Source organism: Panthera pardus, unplaced genomic scaffold, assembly GCF_024362965.1.
Source record: "Panthera pardus isolate Hobbes unplaced genomic scaffold, ASM2436296v1 HiC_scaffold_12, whole genome shotgun sequence".
NCBI classification, from domain to species: Eukaryota; Metazoa; Chordata; class Mammalia; order Carnivora; family Felidae; genus Panthera; species Panthera pardus.
In genome coordinates, this window is record NW_026526677.1 from 98,756,272 (window position 1) to 98,771,206 (window position 14,935).

Consider the following 14,935-nt stretch of genomic DNA (forward strand, 5'->3'; position numbering starts at 1 on the left):
CTCTCAAAAATGAATAAACGTTAAAACAAAACACAGAATTGCTTATAATATCAAGAATTTCTAGGAATTTCTATTCCTTTTTTTTTTTTTTTGATGTTTACTTATTTCATTTGAGAGACACAGAGACAGTACGAGTGGGGGAGGGGCAGAGAGAGAGGGAGAGAGAGAGAATCCCAAGCAGGCTACACAGCACTGTCAGCGCAGAGCCCAATACGGGGCTCGAACACTGGAAATCGCGAGATCATGACCTAACCCAAAACCAAGAGTTGGATGCTTAACTGACTGAGACATCCAGGCACCCCAGGAATTTCTATTTCTTATTCCGGAATCCTGAGGATCGGCTCTAAGGTAATTTTTTTTTTTTCCCTAGGGGAAAGTGCGAACGCAGTCCCCCACTACCACAAATTATGCAGTAGAGTTTCCCACATTTGGGGAAATCGCAGAGGTCAGCACGCCCGGAGTGCAATGGATAAGCCTTGCCCCGGGAAAACCACCTTCGTGATGATCATGGTATCTCCCCTGCCAGGTAAGTATCTAAGATAATTTTTGAAGCTGGTCATGGGCACGTAGTAGGTCCTAATACTATTGTATCTGTTGTCATATGTGTTTACATTTTTCCGTAATGAGTAAAACAAAACTGGATCATGCTACATTCCTGCCCAAACTCTACCAATGGCTTTCTAGTGCCCTTAGGATAAAAGGCAACCATGTAATCGCCCTTTAAAGCTTTCATAGTTTTTGACCCTCCCACCTCCCTGGCTCCCGTGCGTCTCCCTTTCCCACTACTTTCCAGCAACACTTGCCTGCTCTCAGTTCCTCAAAGTCAGCAAACACTTTCCTAACTCAAGCCCATGCTGCTCACTTCGAATACTCTTCCTGTCGTTATTTCCTAGGCTAACTCATACTCATCTTTCAATGGGAGTTCCTCTTGGAGGCCTCCTTGGATGGCTTCCTCCCCCCTTCCACCACCCAATCTAAATTAAAAATCTGGCACAATTCCTTCATAGCGCTTCCCACAGTTTGTAGTTATATTCATGCACTTACTGGTTTAGTGACTATCACCCTCACTATATGGTAAAGGCCGGGAGTTTTTCTCACCCTCTGTTTTGCCTGCACCTAGTACACATGGTCCAAAATAGGGCCACAGTAAATACTAGTTTAAACAATCCCAGCTGTCAAGGGAGGTAGATAGATAACCATTAGGAATTACAGCCAAATTCTTCTTAGTGAATATATGACTCTCAGTGAACACCATTTTTTTTTTTTTTTTTTTTTTTGTATCACTCACAAACCTACCTAAGAATCTCACCCAAGATCAACAGTGAGCTTGCTACTTGCTGTTTCTGGAGGCTACCTTTCTTCCTAGCAGCTTTCATTAAATCTAAAGTGGATCCTCCAAGGTTGGCAATGGAAGGAAAATAAGCATAGGAGATGTAAGAGACATAGTAACCAACTGCAATTTGCCTAGACTTTCAAATCTGACTCTGGTCCCAAGATTTAGGGTTTGTCTGTTTGTTTTTTCCATATCACTATAGTTTATTGTTTACCTTGGGTCAAGGTTTAGTTTTTGGTGCAAATACAAGGGAGGATTTCACTACAGACCCTACAGATATTAAAAAGACAACAATGGAACATTATGAAAAATTTTACACCAATAAGAATCGAAAAACTTGATGAAATGGATACATTCCTTGAAAGACACTAATGATCACAACTGACTCAAGAAGAAATGAAATATCTAAAGAGTCCTATATCAATTAAATAAATTGGATGGGGGGGCGCCTGGGTGGCGCAGTCGGTTAAGCGTCCGACTTCAGCCAGGTCACGATCTCGCGGTCTGTGAGTTCGAGCCCCGCGTCAGGCTCTGGGCTGATGGCTCGGAGCCTGGAGCCTGTTTCAGATTCTGTGTCTCCCTCTCTCTCTGCCCCTCCCCCGTTCATGCTCTGTCTCTCTCTGTCCCAAAAATAAATAAAAAACGTTGAAAAAAAAAAATTTAAATAAATTGGATGGGTAATGAAAAATCTTCCCTTAGGCCCAGATGGCTTCATTGTTAACAAAATACTAGCAAACTGAATTCAGCAGTACATAAAAAGGATAACATGGCCTTCCCAAGTGGGTTTATCCTAGGAATGCAAGATGGTTTAACATTGGAAAATCAATTAATGTAATTTATCATATTAACAGAATAAAGGAGAAAAACCATATGATTATTTCGATAGATACAGAAAAAGCATTTGGCCAAATCCAAAACCATTTTATAACAACAACAGCAAAACTCTCACTAAGGTTTCTTTTGTCCAAGATTCATTTTGTGTACAGCCTAGCTTCCATGCTTTTCACTGTGTACCCAGGTTCTCCCCCACTGCCTATCCTGAAGAAGTCAACACTCAACCTTAAGCAAATATTTGGGTGCCTATAATGGGTTAGGCAATGTTCTAGGAGCTAAAGATACAGTTATGCACAAACAGATGAAGTCCCTGCCATCCAGAGCTTGCATTCTTTGAAACAGGTTTCATTTTATTAAAGGTTCTGGGAGAACTTCCATTCTCACCCTCCCCATGTCACTTATGATAAATCTGTATGTGTGCCTATCCCTATCTTCAAAACTTCTCTTCGGGGCACCTGAGTGGCTCAGTCGGTTGGGTGTCCGACTTGGGCTCAGGTCATGATCTCACGGTCTGTGAGTTCGAGCCCCGTGTCGGGCTCTGTGCTGTCCGTTCAGAGCCTGGAGCCTGCTTCAGATTCTGTGTCTCCCTCTCTCTCTGCCCCTCCCCCACTCACGCTCTGTCTCTCTCTATCAAAAAATGAATAAACGTTAAAAAAATTTTAAAAAAACTTCTCTTCCCCAATTCTCCATAATTCTCACAGATTGTAGGATAAATAATGACTACACCTCCAAGTTCTTTCAGGGCCCTAAGACGTAACTTATCTGGGCTCTGGAGTCTTGGACTCCTTTAAAATACACAGAGGGTCGCTTATGATCTTTCCCACATCTTGGACTTCACACTGAACTCCATTCTCCTTGAGGGAACCCTAAATAGGAGAGGCACCCTTTTCTCTCGGTCACTTGTAAATCTGGCATCCTATGCCCGAGTGCTAAATTAATAATTATCTTCTTGCTCTAAACATTAAAAAAAAAACCCCAATCTTATTGAAATATGATTCACTTACCATTTAAGGTGTATAATTTAGTGTTTTTTAATTATATTTACAGGGCTGTGAAGCCATCACAACAATCTTATTTTAGAACATTTACCACTGTCCTTAGCTGTTTTTCTCAAGCCTCAGTCTAGCACACAACTCCCTCACTAGCTTCAGCCTGATGCGCACAGTCTCTAAGATGTAACTTTAAAAAAATTTTTTTGTTTGTTTTTGAGAGAGAGAGAGAGAAAGCATGAATGTGGGAGGGGCAGAGAGAGAGAGAGAGAGAGAGAGAGAGAGAGAGAGAGAGGGAGACACGGAATCAGAAGCAAGCTCCAGGCTCCAGGCTCCAAGATTGTCAGCACAGAAGCTGGACTTGAACTCATGAACTGTGAGATCATGATTCCTAACTGACTGAGTCACCCAGGTGCCCCACTAAGATGTATCTTTGAACTTGACCTTCTTCTGTTTTCTTCTCTCTGCCCTTAGTGGGTGATATTTCTACAACATCCATCCCACCTTCCCCACCTTGGACACCAGCATGCACATTTGGGGCTCTAGCTCCTGGGGAGGGGTGCACTTGAAGTCTTTACTTCCTTTGTACTTTTCAGGTAAATGAGCCAATAAATTTCCTTAATTCTTTAAGCCAGTTTGCATTGGATTTATTGTTAAACTGATTTGGGATCCTACTGGGATTCATTTATTATTTTTTCACAGCTTATTGAGATATAATTTACATATATACAACCCATATATTTAAAGTATATGCACAAATCAATGTTTTTTAGTATATTCAGAGTTGTGCAACCATCACCAAAATCCATTTTAAAATATTTTCATCATCCCCAAAAGATATCCTGTACCCAGGAACAGTTAGTCTCTGTTTCTCCCCATATTCGACTTCTGAGCTCCAGAACTGTAAGACAATACATTGTTTTGTTTTTTAAAGATTTTATTTTTAAGTAATCTCTGTACCCAACATGGGGCTTGAACTCACAACTTCATGATCCACAGTCACACGCTCCACTGACTGAGTCAGCCAGGTGCTCTGATAAATTGGTATTGTTTTAACCCACTAAGTTTGTGGTATTTTAATTATGGCAGCAATAAGAAATGAATAAAGAAGTTCTTATTAGACATCTGTATATCTTCTTTGGAGAAATGTTTACACGAATCTTTGTCCATTTTTCATCTGAATTATTAATCTTTTTGTTGAGTTGTAAGAGTTCTTTGTATATTTTGGGTACAATTCCCTTATCAGATATATGATTTGCAAATATTTCCCCACATTATGTGGGTTGTCTTTTCACTTTCTAGGTCATGTTCTTTGAAGTACAAAAAATATTTAATTTTGATGAAGTCTAATTTGTCCATTTTTCTTTTGTTGTCTGTGCTTTTGGTGTCTTATTTAAGAAGGTTTCGCCTAACGTAAGGTCATGAAGATTTACTTCTATGTTTTCTTCCAAGAATTTTATAGTTTTAGCTTTTACTATTAGGTCCATGATCCAGTTTAGTTAATTTTTATGCATGATGTGAGGAAGGGGTCCAGCTTCACTCTTTTGCATGTGGATATCCAGTTGTCCCAGTACCATTTATTGAATAGACCATTATTCCCCCTTGCGTTTTCTTAATGCCCTATTGAAAATCAATTGACCATAAATGGAACAATTTATTTCTGGCCTTTCTAATCTCTTCTACCAATAGGTCTATTCTCATGCCAAGACTGCACGTCTTGATTTCTGTAGCCAATTATTTTCAAATAAAAATTTTATTATAAAGACAATATATTATCAGTACAGAACATTAGAGGGAAAAGGGAAGAAGAAGGAAAAGGAAAAATTGCCAGTGATTCCAATACCCCAAGACAACCACTGTTAATAAGTTAGTATATTTTATCCCCTTCCTTGCTTCTGCGTTTTGGGGTTTTATTTTTTAACGTATTTGAGATTATAACATATATATGATTTGGTATTTTTCTCTTTTTACTTAACACCGCAATGAGAGCATTTCCCCATGTTACTAGAAACTTGACTGAAGGTCTTATCTGATGGCTGCATTAATGTTCTATTGTGGGAGGATACTGAAATGTATTCAACCAATCTCTTCTTTTTTGACATCTAAGTTGTTTCCAGCTTCTTTTTCAGTCTTATAAACAACACTGGATCTTTGTGAATAAAATTTTTAATCTATTTTGGATCATTTTCTTGGGATAATTGGAAAGGAACGGAATGATACGTATCACTAGATTGTCCCTCTAAAAGTAGTATCAATGTATACAATCCCTAGCAGAGCATAGCGGTGGCCCCTCCACTGCATACTTGTCGGCTCTGGATATTCTTCTTTTTCTTTTCTTTTTTTAACTTTGCAAGTTCGATAGATAAAAAATGGTACCTGGTTTTTAAAATTTGCATTTCTTTTGTTATTAGTGAACTTGAACATTTTCCCACGTGTCTTTTAGCCCTGTATATTTCCTCTTTTGTGAACTGTTCAAGTTCGTTTATTTTTCATTGGGGTCCTTGTCTAATTCTGACTGATCGCTCTGGATCCTGACTTTCCTATCGGTAACCAGTTCTTACCACACCTGGGTCGTTTGTTCAGAACATCCAGAAAGGGGCTTTCTGAATAAAGGGGATATTAAAGAATATATAGATGTCTGGAAAGGGACCCTTCTTTAGAACGTGGAGGGATGAAAAAATGGGGTCAGAGAAGAAGCATCCATTTCTGAAAGGGACGACCAGCTCCAATGGCCAGAAAAGTCAACAAAGGTAACCCTGAGCAAAGCACTAAGGTCTTGAGAATTTCCATACGGGCACTTGGCTAGCACAGTAGGTAGAGCATGTGGCTCTTAATCTTGGGTTGTGAGTTCAAGCCCCATATCTGGGTGTAGTGATTGCTTAAATAAATAAACTTCAAAAAAAAATCTCCAAGTTTAAGTTCCCAATGTCTTACATATAACCTTGAACTTAAGCTTCTCAGGGCTGTCATAAGATCTAAGTGGTCTTATATGTGGGAAAAACTTCCAGGGGGTATGTTGGGGACATTGCAGAAGTTATGGGAAGCCATTACCTTTCCATGTCCAACGCAGGAAAACACAGTCTAACCTTAAGCGGCCTCAGGACAGCTGTGGGTTCGTATCAGTAAGGACTAGCCAACTGTCAGAGGTGTGGGTCTGGGGAACAGACCATTGTAAAAATCTGTACAAGTCCCTTTGGTTACTTTGTAGGAAGAAGATTATAATGCCTTGATAACTCTTTGTCTGTAATAGATATGTCCTAATAGAGACTGGGATGGGCTAAGTAATTTGGATTCCAGCTAGTCCATGGAAGGTGATGTAAGGTGAAAATGTATGATCTCATGGGGCCATGACATCATCCAGCCATTTCTGAATTAGACAAGCCCATTAACATGCAGGGATTCTGGGTATGAGTGGGAATCCCATAAAAGTCACACTACAGGCCTGAAGGTACGTGGGGGAATACCAGACCGGAACTTGACATTTCATACAGCATCCCAGGCAGGACCTTTTCAAAGAAACAAGAACTGAAATGTATCTTGAACGAGCATGCAAAGCAGGCCGCTATTTCAGTCTGAATCATGAGCAGAGGCCACAGTGGGCCATCTGAAACTGAGTGGCAAAAGAAAACTGAATGCTAAGGCATAAGCTGCATATAATAAAGAATTGAAACTCTCCAGGCAACTGGTCAGTTCCAGGCATTAGCTGTGCTGGGAACCAGGCCAGGAAGCTGAATTTTAAAGCATTTTCTTCCTGGCTAGGGCCCTGCAACAGTGATATTCTACCTCCTCACCCCACCCCCACCCTTGGATTCCTGCAGTCCCCTGGCCTGTCAAAGGACTACAGGACAACGCAGCTCTTCCCACGGCTTTGCCTTGTACTGCAGTGTCCTCCCGTCACCTGCTGCTCTGCCCCTCCCCCGCAGCCCAGGGTCACAGCAGCCTGCAGCACTGACAAGGAGCCAGCATCACCGGGACCCAGACGCCAGAGGTGTGGGTGAGGTGGCCGGCCGCGTCATCTATGACCGGAGTGTTTATGTTCTCTGCAGTCCGGCGATGCAAGGACCTGCCAGTGACCCTCAAGTATGTCCTGCGTTCTTTGGCCTTTGGGAAGTCAACGGCTGTCGTGAAAACAAAGCAAAGCAATTTCTGATGGGAAATCATTTCCGGCTTCCTTCTCTCCTGCCTTGTTTCTACCTGGTCATCTTCCTCCCGTCCCTTATAACTCCTGTGTGTCTCTGCTTCTGGAAAGGCCTTTCTGAACCCTTAAGACCCACTTCTTCAGGCTTCAGGTCATTTCTGCTATGATCGCCAAATAATTTTCCCTCAGGGCTCAGCTTTCTCCTAACCAGGGAAGCCGAAGGAGTGTTTAGAGAAAGTAAATAGCATTTAATATTAGCTTAAGTCACACACAGGTCTTCCGTACATGGTAGATGCTCTGTACAGGATGTATTTAACTTAATTGAAATCAAATATAAAACGCCACCACACTTGAGAGCCAAAGCAACTTTAATTCTTTTCTAAGATTTATTTATTTATTTTGAGAGAGAGAGAGCATGAGCAGTGGAACGGCAGAGAACTGAGATAGAGAGAGAGAGAGAGAGAGAGAGAGAGAGAGAGAGAGAGAATCTCAAGCAGGCTCCAGGCTCCACGCTGTGGGTGCAGAGCCCGGCTTGGCCCAAATCAAGAGTTGGACACTTAACCGACTGAGCCACCCAGGCGCCCCTAATTTTTAAATGATGTATGCACACATAACTGACAACATCTCAGGATCTTGGTTTAGACAGATCTAAGCGAAAGGCGGCCTTTACCACTTACTAGTTGTGACCATGGACAAGTCACCGCGCTTCTCTGAATTGCCTTATTTTCTAAAATGAAGACAACAATAACAACATGTCCCACAGGGCTTTTGAGCGGATTAAATGTGACACTCTGTGTAAATGAGCCCTTTGTTCGTGCTCATGAACAGTGAAGAGAGGGCAGCATTCTGCGTGTGCATGTTCTTTCCTAGGCTCTCTCTCTGAGCCTCTGCTTTTTGACCATGATCTCCGTGAGGGTGGGGCCAGGATGCACCCCCTGAAGGAGTGTGGTTGGCCAGCTGACTGATCCTATGTGCATAATCCCAAGAGAGCTCAGATACCGTCTCATGGTGTTTAGGACAGACTTGCGAGAAGGGCCTGGATCCTTAATTCTGAGTCAGAGGATTAGTATCTGCGGAATGAACCAAGCATGATACATCAGGCCATGATGCGTAGTTGTGAAGCTTTAGGAAACTCATTCATTTATTTATTTGTTTATTCACCCTAACATTTACGGCACCTCTATTGTGTCTGAGGTTACAGTGTTGAAACACATGCATGGTCTCTTTCCACCTAAGCTTACGGTTTAATGATTTAACCTAATCACTAATGGGCGATCAATAATGAGGCAATTAATTAGCATTCATTGAAAAACCATTCAATTCAACTGTGCGAAGGAACATTGTATTTTATGAAGCAAAACCACGACCCCTGAAGCTTAGCTCTTGGGGGAGAATATCTAGAGAGGAAGAACTGGCTGACCACACACACCTGCACCTGTCCTAGGTTCCCCTGTCTTCAGGTTTCCTGTCTTTGCTGTCCCCTCGCCAATCCTCTAGCCAAAACATAGATTTTTAAAACGTTTGTTTGTAGATGAAATGGGATGGAGTCCTCAACAAAAGATTTGACTAAAAATAAGGGAGACATCGTTGAAAGCAGTATGAATCAATGCTGTGGCTTGGGAAATTGATAGTACCCACTAAAGCTCATCATAATCACATATATATGGGATGACCCAGCAACGCTGTTCCCAGGAACACACCCCATGTGCATTTTTTTGTATACATCTGTTCACTAAAACCACATGCTAGGGTGTTAATAGCAGAGGTATCTGTAGCAGCCAAATATTAGAAACAACCTAAACATCCATTTGCAATAGAATAGACAAATTAGGGTATCTTCACGTGAGGGAACACTTAGTATACAGCACAAAGATGGGTAGTACATGCAGCAAATGGGTGCATCTCAGCAACACAATGTTCAGCGAGGGAAAACCAGTAGGGGATATACTGTATGGTCCTACTCATCGAAAGTTCCAAATTAGGCGACACTAATCAGTGGTGTTTGAAATCGAGATAATAACTGTCTTTGAGGCTAGCGACTAGAAGGGGCGCGGGGACTCCTGGGGTACTAGTGGTATTCCATTTCTTTGATTTGGATGCTGGTTGCGTGGATGGAAATTCATCAAAGTATACACTTAGGATTTGTGCACTCTTCTATACGTGTACTATGCTTCAACAAAATGTTTTTTAGAAAATAGTATAGAAAGGTCTGATCTCCTGATTGTCCTATAGCTGACTTACTCACAAGCTTGGTTTGAATGCTCTATAGCCCACTCTTGGACTGGACAAGTGCCCAAGCACTTTGCATGTATATGTCCTGTTTTCTCAAGCCTTTGAACACATAATGGGAGCAGGTGTGGTCTTATCTTCCACCACCCAAGAGCTAATGTCTAGACAGCTTTCTCCTCTTGGTGGCTAAGCTTACTGTCTCCCTGGGTCTTCCAACCAGTTCCTGTGTCCCAACCGAGAGATAGTCCAGAGCCCAGAAGATTGGTAAGACTGGTGAATAGGCGTATCTTTTGGGTGAGACCCCAGCCTCTGTAACTAAGAGAGGCACTGCCCCCAGCATAAACCCAATAATGAAATAATACGTTAGTAAAACAATAGTGATTGCGTTCATTCCGTAAGTTCTCTTCCCCTCCCCACCCCACCCCCACCCGCCCCTGAGAAAATAAGCTTCATGAGAACAGGGATTTGGTTTTATCCATACTTTAATTGTGTTTGACTCATGGCTGCTGTAGTCCCAGCACCCAGAACAGTCCCTGGCACATAAGAGGCACTCAATAAATATTTCTTGAATGAAATAACTATTTTCAAAGAAAAGCAGCATAGCACAGAGGATAAAAGCGTGTATTCTAGAATTAGATTGCTTAGGTCCAAATTCCAGCTCTGCCACTTGCTAGCTGTGAGGTGTTGGACAAACGATTTAATCTAGCCATGCCTCGGGGCGCCTGGGTGGCTCAGTCGGTTAAGCGGCCGACTTCAGCTCAGGTCATGATCTCGCGGTCCGTGAGTTCGAGCCCCGCATCGGGCTCTGTGCTGACAGCTTGGAGCCTGGAGCCTGTTTCAGATTCTGTGTCTCCCTCTCTCTGACCCTCCCCCGTTCATGCTCTGTCTCTCTCTGTCTCAAAAATAAATAAACGTTAAAAAAAAAAAAAAAAAACAACTAGCCATGCCTCAGTTTCCTCACCTGTAAAATGGAAATAATGCTAGTGTCTTCCTCTTAGGGTTACTGTGAAGTCCAAAGAACACATGTAAAGATAAATATGGAACAGTTTGGTGAACAGTATGTCGACAGTGGGCTTGTCTTATCCACACAGGAAAATTGAAGTCTTCTGTGACATACAATAGATTAAGTAACAAGAAGAGATGTTAAGAAAAACAAAATACATTAAATGAAGAAGACATTTTTTAAATGTTTACTTATTCTTGAGAGAGAGAGAAACAGAGTGTTAGTGGGGTAGGGGCAGAGAGAGAGGGAGAGAGAGAATCCCAAGCAGGCTCTGCACGGTCAGCACAGAGCCTGACACGGGGCTTGAACTCATGAACTCATGACCTGAGCCGAAATCAAGATTGCTTAACTGACTGAGCCACCCAGGTGCCCCTAAATGAAGAAGACTTACAAAATTATTAAAATTTGAGATCCCAGAAAGAGGTTTTGTAGGTACAGACAGGCTGATTCTAAAATTGTATGAAAAGGCAAAGGAGTTAGAATCGCTAAAACATTTTGAAAAAAGAGGAAAGTGGGAGGAATCATTCTATCTCACGTTATAGCTACAGATTTACTGCAAAGCTACAGTAATCAACACAGCGTGGACTGATAGACACATAGATCAATGGAACAGATGAGAGAACCCAGGAAGAGACTCCTACAAATATGGCCATACGAGTTTTCACAAAGAGACAAGAGCAATTCAAAAGAGGACTGACGGATGGGGCACCTGGGCAGCTCAGTCAGTTAAGCATCTGACTCTTGATTTCGGCTCACGTCATGATCTCATGGTTCATGAGTTTGAGCCCCCTGCCGGGCTCTGAGCTGACAGTGCGGAGCCTGCTTCGGGGGGTTCTATCTCTCTTCCTCTCTCTTTGTCCCTTATCTGCTCTCACTCTCTCTCAAAATAAATATAAAGAAACTTACAAGAAAAAGAAGAATGATTTTTTTTTTTTTTAACAAATGGCACTGGAGAAATTAGACATCCATAAGCACCAGAAGAAAAAAAAAACTTGACCTAAACCTCACATCGTGTGCAAAAGGGAATTCAAAATGGATCGTGAATTTATAAGTAATACGTGAGAAAAGTCAACCACTGAATGATGCCATTTGCATGACATTCTCAAAATGACAAAACTATAGAGATGGAGAAGTGGCGTTAGAGGACAGAGACTCTGTGTGTGTGTGTGTGTGTGTGTGTGTGTGCGTGCACGCGTGCATGTGTTGCTCACAAATGTAAGGGATAGCACAAGGGAATTCTGTTATGATAGAATAGTGCTTGGTCCTGATTGTGGTAGTGGTTCCACGAATCTGTACACGATTTAAAATTACATGGGACCTCACACACACAAGTGAATGCATGCAAAAAATGGCAAAAAATGAATAAGGTCTGTAGTCTAGTTAAAAATATTGTTCCAGACCTGGGTAGCTCAGTCAGTTGAGCGTCTGACTTCGGCTCAGGTCAGGATCTCACAACTCAGGAGTTCCAGCCCCATGTCAGGCTCTGTGCTGACAGCTGAAAGCCTGGAGCCTGCTTCAGATTCTGTCTCTCCCCTCTCTCTGCCCCTCTCCTGCTCGCACTCTGTCTCTCTCCCTCTCAAAAATAAACATTAAAAAAGTTTTTAAAAAGTATTGTTCCAATGTCAATTTCTTGGCCACGTATTGCACTACAATTAGATAAGATGTTACTATTAGGGGAGGTTGGATGAAGGGCAAACAGAACTCTGTGAACTGTTGTTTCAGCTTTCTGTGAGTCTGTAACTATTTCAAAATAAAAAGTTTTTTAAAATGTAGAACATTTCTCATAGCACTTGATACATAGTAAGTGCTCAGTAAACATTAACCATCATTCTTTTTCTTTTCTTTTTTTTTTAATGTTTTATTTATTTTTGAGACAGAGAGAGACAGAGAGTGAGCAGGGGAGGGGCAGAGAGAGAGAGCGAGACACAGAATCCGAAGCAGGCTCCAGGCTCTGAGCTGTCAGCACAGAGCCCGACGCAGGGCTCGAACCCACAAACCGGGAGATCATGACCTGAGCTGAAGTTGGACGCTTAACCGACTAAGCCACCCAGGTGCCCCTGAAACATTAAATCTACAAGTGATGCCTGGGGCGCCTGGGTGGCTCAGTTGACTGTTGATTTCAGCTAAGGTCACGATCTCATGGTGGTGAGTTGGAGCCCCGTGTCGGCTCTGTGCTGGGCATGGAGCCTGCTTAAGAGTCTCTCTCTGCCCCTCCACCTTCTGTCTCTCAAAAAAAAAAAAAAAAGAAAGAAAGAAAGAAAGAAAGAAATCACAAAAAAACAAGTGATTTCTATAAAGCTAGTTCAAAGAAACTCTGTAACCAGCCCCCCTAAAGTCCAGTAAAGGGTGTTATAATTCAGAGATTTGCACTTCTCTTTATTTCTCCACCTGGCCTATTTCCTGTTTCTAAGGTACTTTGGTTGCCATGAAGACATAAACACAGCTAGTTTCCTCTAGATGGACTGCTGAATCCCACCCTGGGCTCTACCCCTCTGGTTTCCCTCATGACCATTCCCCCCTACATCACGGTTAGCCAGTTGCCTTTTGCCACTAACCTGCCCGCTTCCTCCACTCCCAACTTTCTCTCCCAATCTCCCCATCCTGGTGAGTCGCACACTTTAGTGTGTGTATAGCTATGGGTATTTGCCCTCCCGGTTTATAAATTCTGTGCGCAAACTCACCTCTCGCCACCGGGATTGACTCCTGCAAAGACTGTTTTTACTGAAGTATATTGATAAATGATAGATATAATAGATATTGATCTAAATTGGCCCAGTGTATATTGACTGGAATTAGGAACACCTCGGATATTGACATTTTGTTTCTTATTAAATAGCTGCATAAGGAAATAGTAATAAATTTTTATGAGTAGGAATATAAATAACACAGAGCGTCAAGGAAGTGGTAAGATGTTTACAAGTTGGTACAAAATAATGATCCAAAACAATGAGTGACTTGGGTAAAATTAAGAACTGGGCTACTCTTGGGGTACCCGGGTGGCTCTGTAGGTTAAGCGTCCAGCTCTTGGTTCTGGCTCAGGTCACCATCTCGCAGTTCATGGTTTCGAGCCCCGCATCATGCTCTGCGCTGACAGCAAGGAGCCTGCTTGGGATTCTCTCTCTCTCCTTCTCTCTCTGCCCTCTGCTGCTCCCACTCTCCTCTCCCTCTTAAAATAAATAAATTTTAAAAACTTAAAAAAAAAAAAAAAGAATTAGGTTACTCTGTAGCCCAAATACAAAGGAAATAGGTTGAGGGGAACATACATAGTCTGGAAAACTCAGAAATGAGCTATGTATTAACCATTCCTTTTCTTTCTTTCTCCTCCTCGCTCTTCGTCTTCAGCTAGTCATAATTTGGGGACGATAGGTGATCACACACACTGCATGAAATGCGACATTCCTAATAGTATTCAGCAGCAGTACAGATCAACTGGGGAAGAGATTTCATTCTCTGTGCAGAAGCTCCTGGAATGTCCTGAAGCAGCAGGTGGATCTAATGTCAGAGCCATTTGTGAAGTGGGAAAAGGGGTAAAACGTTTCATCGACCGTGATAAGCCCTATCAGCATGAAAATCCCTGTGTGGAGCACCTGCTTCTGCCTTGTGCTGCCAGGAGCAAATTCCACCAACAGGTGCCCTACGAATGATGAAATGGCAGACGAGAACTCAAAAGATTAAGCACAGATCTGCAGTGAGATGTGTTTACATCCTATATATAGGTAGAGCGAGTATATTTTTAGGGTAGCAAGTTCTGGCCAAATGAGCTGAACATGAAAACATGAGTATTGCTCTACTTCAGCAGACCCACCCAATGTAATATTTCATCTCCGAGAGTGGAACTGAAAACTTAATTATTATGTAGAGCTTTCTACATAAAGCTCTAATGTATGACTAATTTAGTTTTCGTTGCATGCTGTCTTGTAATAAATCTACGCCATCTTCCCTACTGGATTGATTTTCCACTAGGACAGAGTCCCTGTTAAATCACCAGCTATCTGGGAACTTTGGGGAAAAGTCACATTGGAGAGACAAGCTAAACACGGAGGCGAGCACTAACTTTTGTAAGTACGTAAAATTTTTCTAAATGGCCAAAAACGGGGTATAATAAAATGTGTCAAACTATTTGTGCACTAAGTGTCTCCGAATGCTGCACGTCTAAAGTTTTTTATGTAGGATTTTTCCAGTTTTTCCTGTTAGTTTCCCTGTTACCGGCTCCCACTCTCTTTGCTCTTAGGATAGAGCTTACTTAGCACAGACCCTCTTCTCTTCTAACAGTTTCTTTCTTCTTTTTTTTTTAATGTTTATTTTATTTTTGAGAGGAAAAGAGAGAGAGAGAGAGAGATAGATGGAGCACCAGCTGGAGAGGGGCAGAGAGAGAGGGAGACACAGAATCCAAAGCAGGCTCCAGGCTC

General features: G+C 42.1%; 1 non-coding gene across 1 annotated transcript; it reads right to left on the reverse strand.

Annotated features, from left to right (window-relative positions):
• Positions 1–367: 367 nt before the first annotated feature.
• LOC128776351 (U1 spliceosomal RNA) lies at positions 368–534 on the reverse strand. Its single transcript, XR_008421428.1, has one exon. It is a non-coding gene; the product is annotated as a U1 spliceosomal RNA (small nuclear RNA).
• Positions 535–14,935: the final 14,401 nt, after the last annotated feature.